The sequence below is a fragment of the Eschrichtius robustus genome, chromosome 6 (assembly GCF_028021215.1).
Source record: "Eschrichtius robustus isolate mEscRob2 chromosome 6, mEscRob2.pri, whole genome shotgun sequence".
NCBI classification, from domain to species: Eukaryota; Metazoa; Chordata; class Mammalia; order Artiodactyla; family Eschrichtiidae; genus Eschrichtius; species Eschrichtius robustus.
The window spans coordinates 63,539,592-63,552,598 of record NC_090829.1 but is presented as its reverse complement, the minus strand read 5'-3'; the positions used below and the strand labels follow the sequence as shown (position 1 = coordinate 63,552,598).

The 13,007-nt window shown below is 43.8% G+C and overlaps 1 pseudogene; it reads left to right on the top strand.

Annotated features, from left to right (window-relative positions):
• Positions 1-8,851: 8,851 nt before the first annotated feature.
• Positions 8,852-9,714, top strand: LOC137766641 (transmembrane epididymal protein 1A-like; annotated as a pseudogene).
• The last annotated feature ends 3,293 nt before the right edge of the window (positions 9,715-13,007 follow it).

Genomic DNA, 13,007 nt, shown 5'->3' with positions numbered 1-13,007 from the left:
TTTCTTCTCTGACTGCCATGGCTAAGACTTCCAAAACTATGTTGAATAATAGTTGTGAGAGTGGATATCCTTGTCTTGCTCCTGATCTTAGAAGATATGCATTCAGTTTTTCACCATTGAGAATTATGTTTGCTGTGGGTTTGTCATATATGGCCTTTATTTTGTTGAGGTAGATTCCCTATATGCCCACTTTCTGGAGAGTTTTTATCATAAATGGGTGTTGAATTTTGTCAAAAGCTTTTTCTGCATCCATTAAGATGATCATATCGTTTTTCTGCTTCAATTTGTTAATATGGTGTATCACATTGATTGATTTATGCATATTGAAGAATCCTTGTATCCCTGGGATAAATCCCACTTGATCATGGTGTATGATTCTTTTAATGTGTTGTTGGATTCTGTTTGCTAGTCTTTTCTTGAGGATTTTTGCATCTATATTCATGAGTGATATTGGTCTGTAATATTCTTTTTTTGTAGTATCTTTGTCTGGTTTTGGTATCAGGGTGATGGTGGCCTCATAGAATGAGTTTGGGTGTATTCCTTCCTCTGCCATTTTTTGGAAGAGTTTGAGAAGGATGGGTGTTAGCTCTTCTCTAAACGTTTGATAGAATTCACCTGTGAAGCCATCTAGTCCTGGACTTTTGTTTGTTGGAAGATTTTTAATCACAGTTTCAATTTCATTACTTGTGATTGGTCTGTTCATATTATCTATTTCTTCCTGGTTCAGTCTTGGGAGGTTATACCTTTCTAAGAATTTGTCCATTTCTTCCAGGTTGTCCATTTTATTGGCATAGAGTTGCTTGTAGTAGTCTCTTAGGATGCTTTGTATTTCTGTGGTGTCTGTTGTAACTTCTCCTTTTTCATTTCTAATTTTATTGATTTGAGTCCTCTCCCTCTTTTTCTTGATGAGTCTGGCTAAAGGTTTATCAATTTTGTTGATCTTCTCAAAGAACCAACTTTTGGTTTTATTGATCTTTGCTATTGTTTTCTTTGTTTCTATTTCATTTATTTCTGCTCTGATCTTTATGATTTCTTTCCTTCTCCTAACTTTGGGTTTTGTTTGTTCTTATTTCTCTAGTTCCTTAGGTGTAAGGTTAGATTGTTTGAGATATTTCTTGTTTCTTGAGGTAGGATTTTCTTGCTATAAACTTCCCTCTTAGAACTTCTTTTGTTGCATCCCATAGGTTTTGGATTTTTGTGTTTTCATTGTCATTTGTCTCTAAGTATTTTTTGATTTCCTCTTTGATTTCTTCAGTGATCGCTTGGTTATTTAGTAATGTATTGTTTAGCCTCCATGTGTTTGTGTTTTTTACATTTTTTTCCCTGTAATTGATTTCTAATCTCATAACATTGTGGTTGGAAAAGATGCTTGATATGATTTCAATTTTCTTAAATTTACTGAGGCTTGATTTGTGACCCAAGATGTGATCTATCCTGGAGTATGTTCCATGTGCACTTGAGAAGAAAGTGTAATCTGCTGTTTTTGGATGGAATGTCCTATAAATATCAATTAAATCTATCTGGTCTATTGTGTCATTTAAAGCTTGTGTTTCCTTTTTAATTTTCTGTCTGGATGATCTGTTCATTGGTGTAAGTGAGGTGCTAACGTCCCCCACTATTATTATGTTACTGTCGATTTCCTCTTTTATAGCTGTTAGCAGTTGCCTTATGTATTGAGGTGCTCCTATGTTGGGTGCATATATATTTATAATTGTTATATCGTCTTCTTGGATTGATCCCTTCATCATTATGGAGTGTCCTTCCTTGTCTCTTGTAACATTCTTTATTTTAAAGTCTATTTTATCTGATACAAGTATTGCTACTCCAGCTTTCTTTTGATTTCCATTTGCATGGAATATCTTTTACCATCCCCTCACTTTCAGTCTCTATGTGTCCCTAGGTCTGAAGTGGGTCTCTTGTAGACAGCATATAGATGGGTCTTGTTTTTGTATCCATTCAGAGAGCCTGTGTCTCTTGGTTGGAGCATTTAACCCATTCACGTTTAAGGTAATTATCGATATTTATGTTCCTATTATCATTTTCTTAATTGTTTTGGGTTTGTTTTTGTAGGTCCTTTTCTTCTCTTGTGTTTCCTACTTAGAGAAGTTCCTTTAGCATTTGTTGTAGAGCTGCTTTGATGGTGCTGAATTCTCTTAGCTTTTGCTTGTCTGTAAAGCTTTTGATTTCTCCATCAAATCTGAATGAGATCCTTGCCGGGTAGAGTAATCTTGGTTGTAAGTTCTTCCCTTTCATCACTTTAAGTATATCATGCCACTCCCTTCTGGCTTGTAGAGTTTCTGCTGAGAAATCAGCTGTTAACCTTATGGGAGTTCCCTTGTATGTTATTTGTCGTTTTTCCCTTGCTGCTTTCAGTAATTTTTCTTTGTCTTTAATTTTGACAGATTTGATTACTATGTGTCTCGGTGTTTTCTCCTTGGGTTTATCCTGTATGGGACTCTCTGCGCTTCCTGGACTTGGGTGGCTGTTTCCTTTCCCATGTTAGGGAATTTTTCGACTATAATGTCTTCAAGTATTTTCTCAGGTCCTTTCTCTCTCTCTTCTCCTTCTGGGACCCCTATAATGTGAATGTTGTTGTGTTTAATGTTGTCCCAGAGGTCTCTTAGTCTGTCTTCATTTCTTTTCATTCTTTTTTCTTTATTCTGTTCTGCAACAGTGAATTCCGCCATTCTGTCTTCCAGGTCACTTATCCATTCTTCTGCCTCAGTTATTCTGCTATTGATTCCTTCTAGTGTAGTTTTCATTTCAGTTATTGTATTGTTCATCTCTGTTTGTTTGTTCTTTAATTCTTCTAGGTCTTTGTTAAACATTTCTTGCATCTTCTTGATCTTTGCCTCCATTCTTTTTCCGAGGTCCTGGATCATCTTCACTACCATTATTCTGAATTCTTTTCCTGGAAGGTTGCCTATCTGCACTTCATTTAGTTGTTTTTCTGGGGTTTTATCTTGTTCCTTCATCTGGTACATAGCCCTCTGCCTTTTCATCTTGTCTATCTCTCTGTGAATGTGGTTTTTGTTCCACAGGCTGCAGGATTGTAGTTCTTCTTGCTGTCTGCCCTCTGGTGGATGAGGTTATCTAAGAGGCTTGTGTAAGCTTCCTGATGGAAGGGACTGGTGGTGGGTAGAGCCGGGTGTTGCTCTGGTGGGCAGAGCTCAGTAAAACTTTAATCTGCTTGCCTGCTGATGGGTGAGGCTGAGTTCCTTCCCTGTTGGTTGTTTGGCCTGAGGCGACCCAGCACTGGAGCCTACAGGCTCTTTGGTGGGGCTAATGGTGGACTCCAGGAGGGCTCATGCCAAGGAGTACTTCCCAGAACTTCTGCTGACAGTGTCCTTGCCCCCGCGGTGAGCCACAGCCACCCCCCGCCTCTGTAGGAGACCCTCTAGCGCTAGCAGATACGTCTAGTTCAGTCTCCAATGAGGTCACTGCTCCTTCCCCCTGGGTCCTGATGTGCACACTACTTTGTGTGTGCCCTCCAAGAGTGGAGTCTCTGTTTCCCCCAGTCCTGTCAAAGTCCCACAATCAAATCCTGTTAGCCTTCAAAGTCTGATTCCCTGGGAATTCCTCCTTCCATTGCCAGATGCCCAGGTTGGGAAGCCTGATGTGGGGCTCAGAACCTTCACTGCAGTGGATAGACCTCTGTGGTATAATTGCTCTCCAGTTTGTGAGTCACCCACCCAATGGTTATGGGTTTTGATTTTACTGTGATTGCACCCCTCCTATCATCTCACTACGGCTTCTCCTTTTTCTTTGGATGTGGGGTTTCCTTTTTGATGAGTTCCAGTGTCTTCCTGCCGACGATTGTTCAGCAGTTACTTGTGATTCTGGTGCTCTCACAAGAGGGAGTGAGGACACATCCTTCTACTCCACCATCTTGAACCAATCTTGAAATTAGCACGTTTTTAAACGACCAATGGATCAATGTTATTAGTCTCCTTGGGCCACCATTACAAAATACCACAGACTCAGTGGTTTAAACAGCAGATATTTATTTCTCCAGTTCTGAAGGCTAGGAAGGCCAAAACCAAGGTGCTAGCCAATTCAGTTCCTGGTGAAGACACACTTGCTGGCTTACAGATGACCACCTTCTCTGCTGTGTCCTCACATGGCAGACAGAGAGTTCTCATCTCTCTTTCTCTTCTTGTAAGGACATTAATCCCACCAGGGGGGCCCCACCCACATGACCTCATCTAAACCTAATTGCCTCTCAGAGACCTCACCTCCAACCAACTACCATCACACTGGGGGATTAGTGCTTCAACATATGAATTTTAAGGGGACACAAACATTCATTCCATAACATTCTGCCCCTGGCCTCCCTAAAATTCATAAAGATATACAAAAATATTCATCCCATCCCAAACGGTCCCAAAAGTCTCAACTCATTCTAGCATCAACTCTAAAATCAAGAGCCTAAAGTCTTATCTAAATCAGGTATGGGTGAGATTCAGGGTATGATTCATACTGAGGCAAAACTCCTTTCCAGCTGTGAACCTGTGAAACCAGAAAAGTTACCTGCTTCCAAATACAGTCCTGGAACAGGCATAGGCTAAACATTCCCATTCCAAAAGGGAGAAAGTGGAAGGAAGGTGTTATGGTCCCAAAGAAGTACAAAACCTAGCAAGGCAAATATCGTTACATCTTACGGCTGGAGAATAATTCTCTTTGGTTCTATGCTCAGCCCTCTGGTCCTTTGGAGCAATGGTCCTGCCTTCAGGACCCAATGGATTGGCAACGCCATCCCTATTGCTCTGCTTGGCAGGTTACCACCCCCCACCTCCAGGTGGCCCCACCCCCAAGGCTCCAGAAGACCACTATCTGACCTGTTGAAACTGAGGTGATGCCCACCCCCCCTACCTTTTGAAACCAAGGAAGCAGCCCTGATGATCTCTGAATTGCCTTCAGGGTCATTTTTCCCTTGTCTTGAAGAATAGCACATGTTCACAGCCAAATAACTTTATGGTCCAGTCCTGTCTATAGGATCTAACAAGCCCAATAGCCTTCCCTCATTTGGTCTGAGCTCCATTCCTTTGGGTTGAAACTGGCAGTGTTGCTGATGGAGTGGCTAATTAGGTCTGTAGTCTATTCCCATACTAATCCCCTTATCAAAGGGTTGTTGGGCCCCACCTTACTGTTCTCTTCAGAAAAACTTCCTCATTTTTTGCAATATGGACAGGGTGAGAATTTTCAAAACCGTAAGTTAGGATCTTTTTTTTTTTAATTTATTTTTATTTTATTTATTTTTTGCTGCCTTGGGTCTTCGTTGCTGTGTGCAGGCCCTCTCTAGGTGCAGCCAGCGGGGGCCATTCTTTGCTGCGGAGCGCAGGCCTCTCATTGCAGTGGTCTCTCTTTGTTGTTGAGCACGGGCTCTAGGCGCAGCGGACTTCAGTAGTTGTGGCGTGTGGGCTCAGTAGTTGTGGCTCGCAGGCTCTAGAGTGCGGGCTCGGTAGTTGTGGTGCACGAGATTAGTTGCTCTGTGGCATGTGGGATCCTCCTGGACCAGGGCTCAAACCCGTGTCCCCTGCGTTGGCAGGCAGATTCTTAACCACTGCGCCACCAGGGAAGCCCTCAGGATATTTTCTGCTTAACAATTGCTTCTTCAATGCATTCCTCTCTTTTCACATTATATTACAAGCAATCAGGAGGCACCAAGCCTCTCCTTCAACACTTTGCTTAGAAATTGCCTCAGTTAAACATGCATTTTCATTTCTCACAAGTTCTACCTTCCACAAAACACTAAAACATGAATATAATTGTGTCGAGTTCTTTGCCATTTTTATAAAATTTATCACTTTTTCTCCATTGTCTTATAACATGTTCCTCATTCCCATCTGAGACTTCACCAGAACAGGCTTTATAGCCCATATTTCTACCAACATTCTGTTCATGACTATTTATGCTTTCTCTAAGAAAATGGACATTTCTCTACAGCTCTCCGCTTTTCCTTGTAGGCCCTCAGCTCAATCACCTTTAACTGCCTGTTCATGGCAATCTTGATCTTTTCTAGCATGCACCTCCAAACTCTCCCAGCCTCTACCCATTACCCTGTTGCAAAGCTGCTTCCACATTTTTAGGTGTTTGTTACAGCAGCATCCCACCTCACAGTACCAAAATTCTGTCTTAGCTCAGTCTGCTCTAATGAATACCGTAGCCTGGGTGGCTTAAACAACAAATATTCTTTTCTCACGTTTTATAGGCTGGAAATCTGAGACCAGCGTGCCAAGATGGTTGGGTTTTTGTTTTTGTTTTTGTTTTATTTTGGACGCACCACATGGCATGCAGGATCTTATTTCCCTGAACGGGGATAGAACCCGTGCCCCCTGCAGTGGAAGCATGGAGTCTTAACCACTGGACTACCAAGGAAGTCCAGATGGTTGGGTTCTGATGAGCGTCTTCTTCCTGACTCACAGACAGGCACCTTCTCGCTGTGTGCTCACACGTCCTTTCCTCAGTGCATGCACATGGAGAGAAACAGCAGAAAGAAGATAGGTAAGGAAACAGAGGACTTGAACAACACGATAAACCAACTAGATCAAACATATATGAACACTCTACCCAACAACAACAGAATTCACACTCTTCTGACAGATCTTTGTCTCTCCTCCTCTGTCTATAAGGGCATTAATCTCATCATAAGGGTCCCACGCTTATGACTTTATCTAAACCTAATCATCTCCCAAAGGGCCCACCTCCAAAAACCATCACATTGGGGGTTAGAGCATCAATATATGAATCTTGCGGCGAGACAAATTTTCAGTCCATAACATGTATCATGTTGATTTTATTATTATTCATTTGCTTACCAGTGAGATTCATTATCTTGAATTTCATAGGTTTGTTAAACATTTATGGTTTTTCTTAGATGAGTAGCCAGTTTATGGCCTTTGCCCATTTTCCTACTGAGGTGTTCATTTTTAACTTCTTGATTTGTAAGAGCTCTTTATATTGTAAGAAGACTAACACTTTGTTACATATAGAGTAAAATTTTACAGTTTGCTTTTCTCTTGAAATTGTTTTTTTAACAGTAACTTTAATATATAAATAAATTATTAATTCTAATGTTTAATTTCTATTAATAAAAACTTTAAAAATTTACATATAATTAAGCTTTTCACTTTTTTCTTTATGATTCCTGCTTTGGTATCATTCATAGAAATACTTGAACAACTTCAGCATCATAGAAATTTAGCAAGGAATATTAGTAATAACAATAGCAAAATTACTAATAATCACTGTCATTTTTTGAGTATTTACTATGTATCAGACACTCTACATACATTATTCTACAGGGATACCTCAGAGATATTGCAGGTTTGGTTCCAGACTACCACAGTAAAGTGAATATCACAATACAATGAGTCATGGAAATTTTTTGGTTTCCCAGTGTATATAAAAGTTATGCTTGGGACTTCCATGGCGGTACAGTGGTTAAGACTCTGAGCTCCCACTGCAGGGGGCATGGGTTCGGTCGTCAGGGAAATAAGATCCCACATGCTGCACGACACGGCCGAAAAACAAAAATAGTTATGCTTGCATTATACTGTAGTCTATTAAGTGTGCAATAACATTATGTCTAAAAAACCAATATACATACCCTAATTTTAAAATACTTTATTAGTAAAAAACACCAAAACAATTACAATAGCAACATCAAAGATCAGTGATCACAGATATGATAATAACAAAAAGTTTGAAATATTGTGAAAATTACCAAAATGTGACACAGAGGCACGAAAGGAACAAATGCTTTTGGAAAAATGGCACCAATAGACTTGCTTGATGCAGGGTTGCCACAGATCTTCAGTTTTTTTAAAAAACACAATGTCCACAAAGCCTGATAAAGAAAAGTGCAATAAAATAAGGCATGTCTGTATTTAATCCTCACAACAAACCTAGGAAGTAATTATTATTCCCATCCTACAGATTAGGAAACCGAGTCTCAAGAAGACAAAGTAACTTGCTTGCAGTCATGTGAGTTGCAAGTGTTGGAGCTGAAATTCAGTCACTGTGCAGATAAATGAGTAGATCCGGTCCCCATCCAGGCTCTGCTGTGCTGGCTGTTAGAAGGGACCCCATGCATGTCCCTTCCCCCCCCCACCGAGCCTTCATGTCACCTGTAAAATTTGTTTAGCAATAACTTCCTTATAGAGTTGTTGAGGGATTTTTAAAATTAATTTTTATTGGAGTATAGTTGCTTTACAATGTTGTGTTAGTTTCTGCTGTACAGCAAAGTGGATCAGCTATATGTATACATATATCCCCTATTTTTTGGATTTCCTTCCCATTTAGGTCACCACAGAGCACTGAGTAGAGTTCCCTGTGCTATACAGTAGGTTCTCATTAGTTGTCTGTTTTATACACAGTAGTGTATATATGTCAATCCCAATCTCCCAATGTTGATGGAGTTAAATGAGAAAAAAATTATGTAACGTGCCTGGCACCAAGAGACCGTCAGTGGAAGAGAGGCCTCTTTCTTGGAGCACCTAACTCTTTCCCTCCCCTCTCTTTGTGGAGGGGTGGGGCAGAGCCTGTGAGAGAAAGGGCAAACCAGTGCCTGCAGTGAGGGGCAGAGGGTTGAAATCCCAGGCCTAGCATCTAAGTAAGGAACAGAGTGTGGTGCAACGCACGCACACCATCACGCCTCCGAAAGAGGTCCCACCCAGGAGTGACTCAGATGCTTTGGACACCTTTCCCTGTGTGGAAAGCATGGGTGCGGCTGGATCGGGCAGGTCTCTCCGCTGTTCAAAAGCAGCCACTCTTGCTTGTAAGGAGTGCCTGCAAGGTTACTGCTCATCTCCCACTGTCGCCTGGTGGCCCTGACATACACACTGAGACCATGGGAACCCTCGGGGGACACCTGGTAGCAGGGATCTTCTTCTTCTTCTCACTCTACTACTCGGTGCTGGTGTCCTTGGCCCTGCTACGGGGACAGAGGTTCCTCAAACCCCCTCTGCCCCCAAGGGAGAAGCGAGGGCACAGGTGGTGGCAGCTGGTCCCTGTGGAAGGAGTGGGGAAGGTGGTTTTCCCCCTGATTCTCATTTTCCCCGAGTTCTTCCACCCGCCGGGAACAAAGCGGCTGATGACAGTGGACTGGGAGGCCCCTCGGCGACCGTTCACGTTCAAGGACGAGCGGCGGCACTTCACCACGTACGGGTCCTTCCTCCTCGGTGGCGTGGTGGACATCGCGAGCCAGGCATGCCAGGCGTGTGCAGCTGGAGCAGGCAGCCGAGGCGCTGGCCTTCTGTGCGCTGGTGCTGCTGGCGGTGACCCATGCCGAGCACACGGGCGCCCTGGAGACCCGCGTGCACACGCTGTTCACAGTGCCTGCCTTCCTGGTCGGCCTGTGCTCATCATCGAGATCTGGGTCCCCAGCCAGCCCAGCTCTGGGTGCTCAAGACTTGGGTGGGGCTGGTGCTCAGCAGCGGGCTGATGCAGCTGAGCATGCTGATGTACACGCCTCCCTCTGGGCAGCCCTGGAGAGGGGAAAACCCCGTGGACCTCGCCTTCCGCACCATCTTCTTCTGCTGGCACCTGGCCTTAGGGGCCGCCATCTACGGCCTCTGCAGCCTCCGGCATGATCGCTTCTCCTCCTGGAGAAAGGCCCCAGGTGCCAAGTACCACCTGTGCCCCATAGGCGAGGGCAGTGAAGAGCTTGAGAAGCTCCGGGCAGGGGCCCAACTACGAGATGGGGGTGTCTAGGTATAGAATCTGTCCCTGTGCTGCACCCTTTGTAATGAGAGCTTTGAGGATGCCCACCGTGTGCCTAGTGCAGAAATGTCCTGGGATCTGCAATGTGGCTTTCCATCACAGGGGTCCCCTTCCTTGTTCCTGAATGAACCTTCCAGCTCCTAGGATTCCTGCTATCTATCTCTCTGTTCTCTCCAGACCTATCTCTTTCCTGTCTCGCTATTCAGTATGGTTCCTAACCATGGACTTACATGAAGTGAGAGCAGGAGTAGTGTTTATCTTTGACAGCTTTTGGGATCCAAGAGGAAGAAATGAAATGAGGGAACAGAGAGAGACGGAGGGTCTCTGGGGACTCGGCAGGGCTCTGCGTGTCTGAGGCTGGGCTGGCTTAGCGTGTGCATGTTTGTGCCGGCGGCTGAAGTGGTGAAACGTGTGAAAGGGAAGGGGCTCTGTTTTCACATCGTGGTGAGGACTTCTGTTTTCTTCGTTTCTCTCTGTTTTTTATTCACACTAAGTGTAGCAGGAAGAAGAGCTGGTTTTGTTGTTGCTGTTTTCTAATCTAAACTGGACGAGGCTACTTCTGCCTGAGGGAGTAAGGGATGAGGGGAAAGGGGGTGGCAATCAGCTTAGCAGGGCTCAAGTCTGGGGAGAAAGGAGGCAAGGGAGGAATTCCCAAAGGTGGGTGTAAGAAATGAGGATTATATCTGTATAATTTTAAGTTGTTTGGGTTCTGCTGTGACATAAAACAACTCCATTGCTTATGCAGAGTCTTTCAGTAAAGTCTTATGATACACATACATGTGTCTTGTGTGAGTGATTCTGGGGCAAGATCAAAGAAAGGGCCCAGATTTCAGGTGGTGGGAGCAGAAGGGGAAGAACCGCCATGAAACATGGGGCACAGATGACCTCAGTGGTTCTGAAGATGCAGGGACTCGGAGCCAAGAGGGAAACTGCAGCCCCTGGAACCTGCAGAACTTTCCAGCCAGTCACTGAGTTCCTCCCAGAATGAGGAGAGGAGGTGCTAATAAATTCACATACTCAGTGAAATATATGAAAGCAAACTATATAAAAATACTTATCCCTGGGTACAATCAGAAAACTGCTTCTGATAGCATGTGTCTGCTTATGTGAGATGATAAACGCAGCATTTGGAAGTCTGAAGAGGCAGGAAGACGGGAGTAGATGCTGGCCATAGATGTGGACAAAGGACCACAGAGAAAAGTGCCCACACATGAAGCAGCGGCAATTCTGCCATGGCACACGCAGTCAGAGATGCTGTCCTCAGAGACAGAAAAGCTCTATGAAGCACAGAGAGGGATTTGCATTTGCAGATGGAGGGCAAGATGGGCTGCACATTGTCCTCTGAAATATGCCTGGACACTCCCTAAAGAAGCAGGGGGCAAGAGTGTGGAAACAGGCCCTGGAAACAGTAGGACAGGGGTTAAAGCGAAGAAGGGGAGCAAGGGAAAGGATGGAAGTGGGGCAGGGGTCTGGCAAGTCACATGGGCTGGGCCTGCAGAGGAGGGACACTCTGGGTCTAAGGAAGAGACATGTCTTCCTGCAGCAGCTGGAACCAGGCCAGCCTCAGCTTTCCTCCCCAGCAAAGCAGGAACCAACCTAAGGAAAGGTCAGCACCTTTCTTTCTGTCCCCACCCTAAAAAGCCCAGAAACAGAGCCAGCTTTACCGGCGGCTTGTGCGCCCCCAGCAGTGAAAGCACCGAGTCCTAACCACTGGACTGCCAGGGAATTCCCAGGGCCCCTCACTTTATATCTTCCGTCCAAAGCCCTGGGTGAGGCCATAGCAAGGGGTCCATATGATCGTTTATCACTGAAAAATAGCAAAAGTTAGATATTTCTGTATTCTTTTTTTCTCCATAAAATCTGACTGCACCCTCTCCCTGAAGACTTAACACAGATTTACTTTCAGGATGCCTTATGATAAACACACCTCTTTCCCTGTTAGTAGAACATCCTTTATTCAAGGATAATGGTAAGACTCTTCCTTCTTCAGCTTGGAAACAAGAAGCTTAAAATGCTAATGACATCACACACTGGCTGAGAACCACCTGCTAAAGTAGAATCCCTCAGTCAACAAATGTAAATAAGTCTTATCAGATGCTGGGCCTGACTTAAAGAGGAGTAATTGGAGGTGCAGAAAACTGATGGCTAGGAGAGAGATGGGAAGTAATTTACAGAGGTGGGTCCTGTTTATCTTCATTTGTGCTGTGTGCGGGAATTCTTGTCCTGCACATCTGGCCCTTGCCCAGCGAATCAGTCATGGCTCTCTAGGGAATCAGAACCAATAGGATGTGGATAGACAGACAGAGAATTTAAGGAATGGACTCATGAGATCGTGAGGACTGGCAAGTACAAAATCTTCAGGGCACGCCAGCAGGCTGGAGACCCAGGGGAGAGTTGATGTTGCCATCTTGAGTCTGAAGGCAGTCTGGAGGCAGAATTCCTTCTTCCTCAGGACACCGCAGACTTTTCTTTTAAGGCTTTCAACTGATTGGATGAGGCCCACCCACACTATGAGGGGTAATCTGCATATTCAAAGTATACTAATTTAAATGTTAATCACATTTGTTAAAAATACCTTCACAGGGATTTCCCTGGTGGTCCAGTGGGTAAGACTCCACGCTCCCAATGCAGGGGGACCCGGTTCGATCCCTGGTCGGGGAACTAGATCCCACATGCCACAACTCAAAAAAAAAAGATCCCACATGCCGCAAGGAAGATCCCGCATGCAGCAACTAAGACTCAGCACAACCAAATAAATAAATAAATAATTTTTTAAAATACCTTCATAGCAACATCTAGACTGCTGTTTGACCAAACAACTGAGTACCGTGGCCCAGCCAAGTTAATTAACCATCATACTCAGCATAATGGAACATGGCCACTCAAACATGATTTATGTCAACTGTGTTTGTCATGATTGTTGGAGACCTTCCTAAAGAATAACAGTAACTTCATTTTAAATGAACTCCATCATTATTCGTTCTGACTGCAGTGTGACTACAACTTTATAATGTTCTATGGACTTTATCCCTTCCCTGTATCCTCCAGAAGGAGAATGATAGAGTGATGGGTGTGCAGGTAGGTGACACTTGATTTTCAATTAAAAGAATAATGCTTAGAGGCTATTTTTTCTTTCTCATGTTACGTATTTTAGACATCTTAGAAAATAACAAAAAGTAGTTTAAAGTATTTTGAAATCTACCATAATGCTCTTACCCAGAATTAATTACTGCCTGGCAGGGCTAAAAGGGTAGAATGTATTTCAACCACACTAAGAGGTTGGA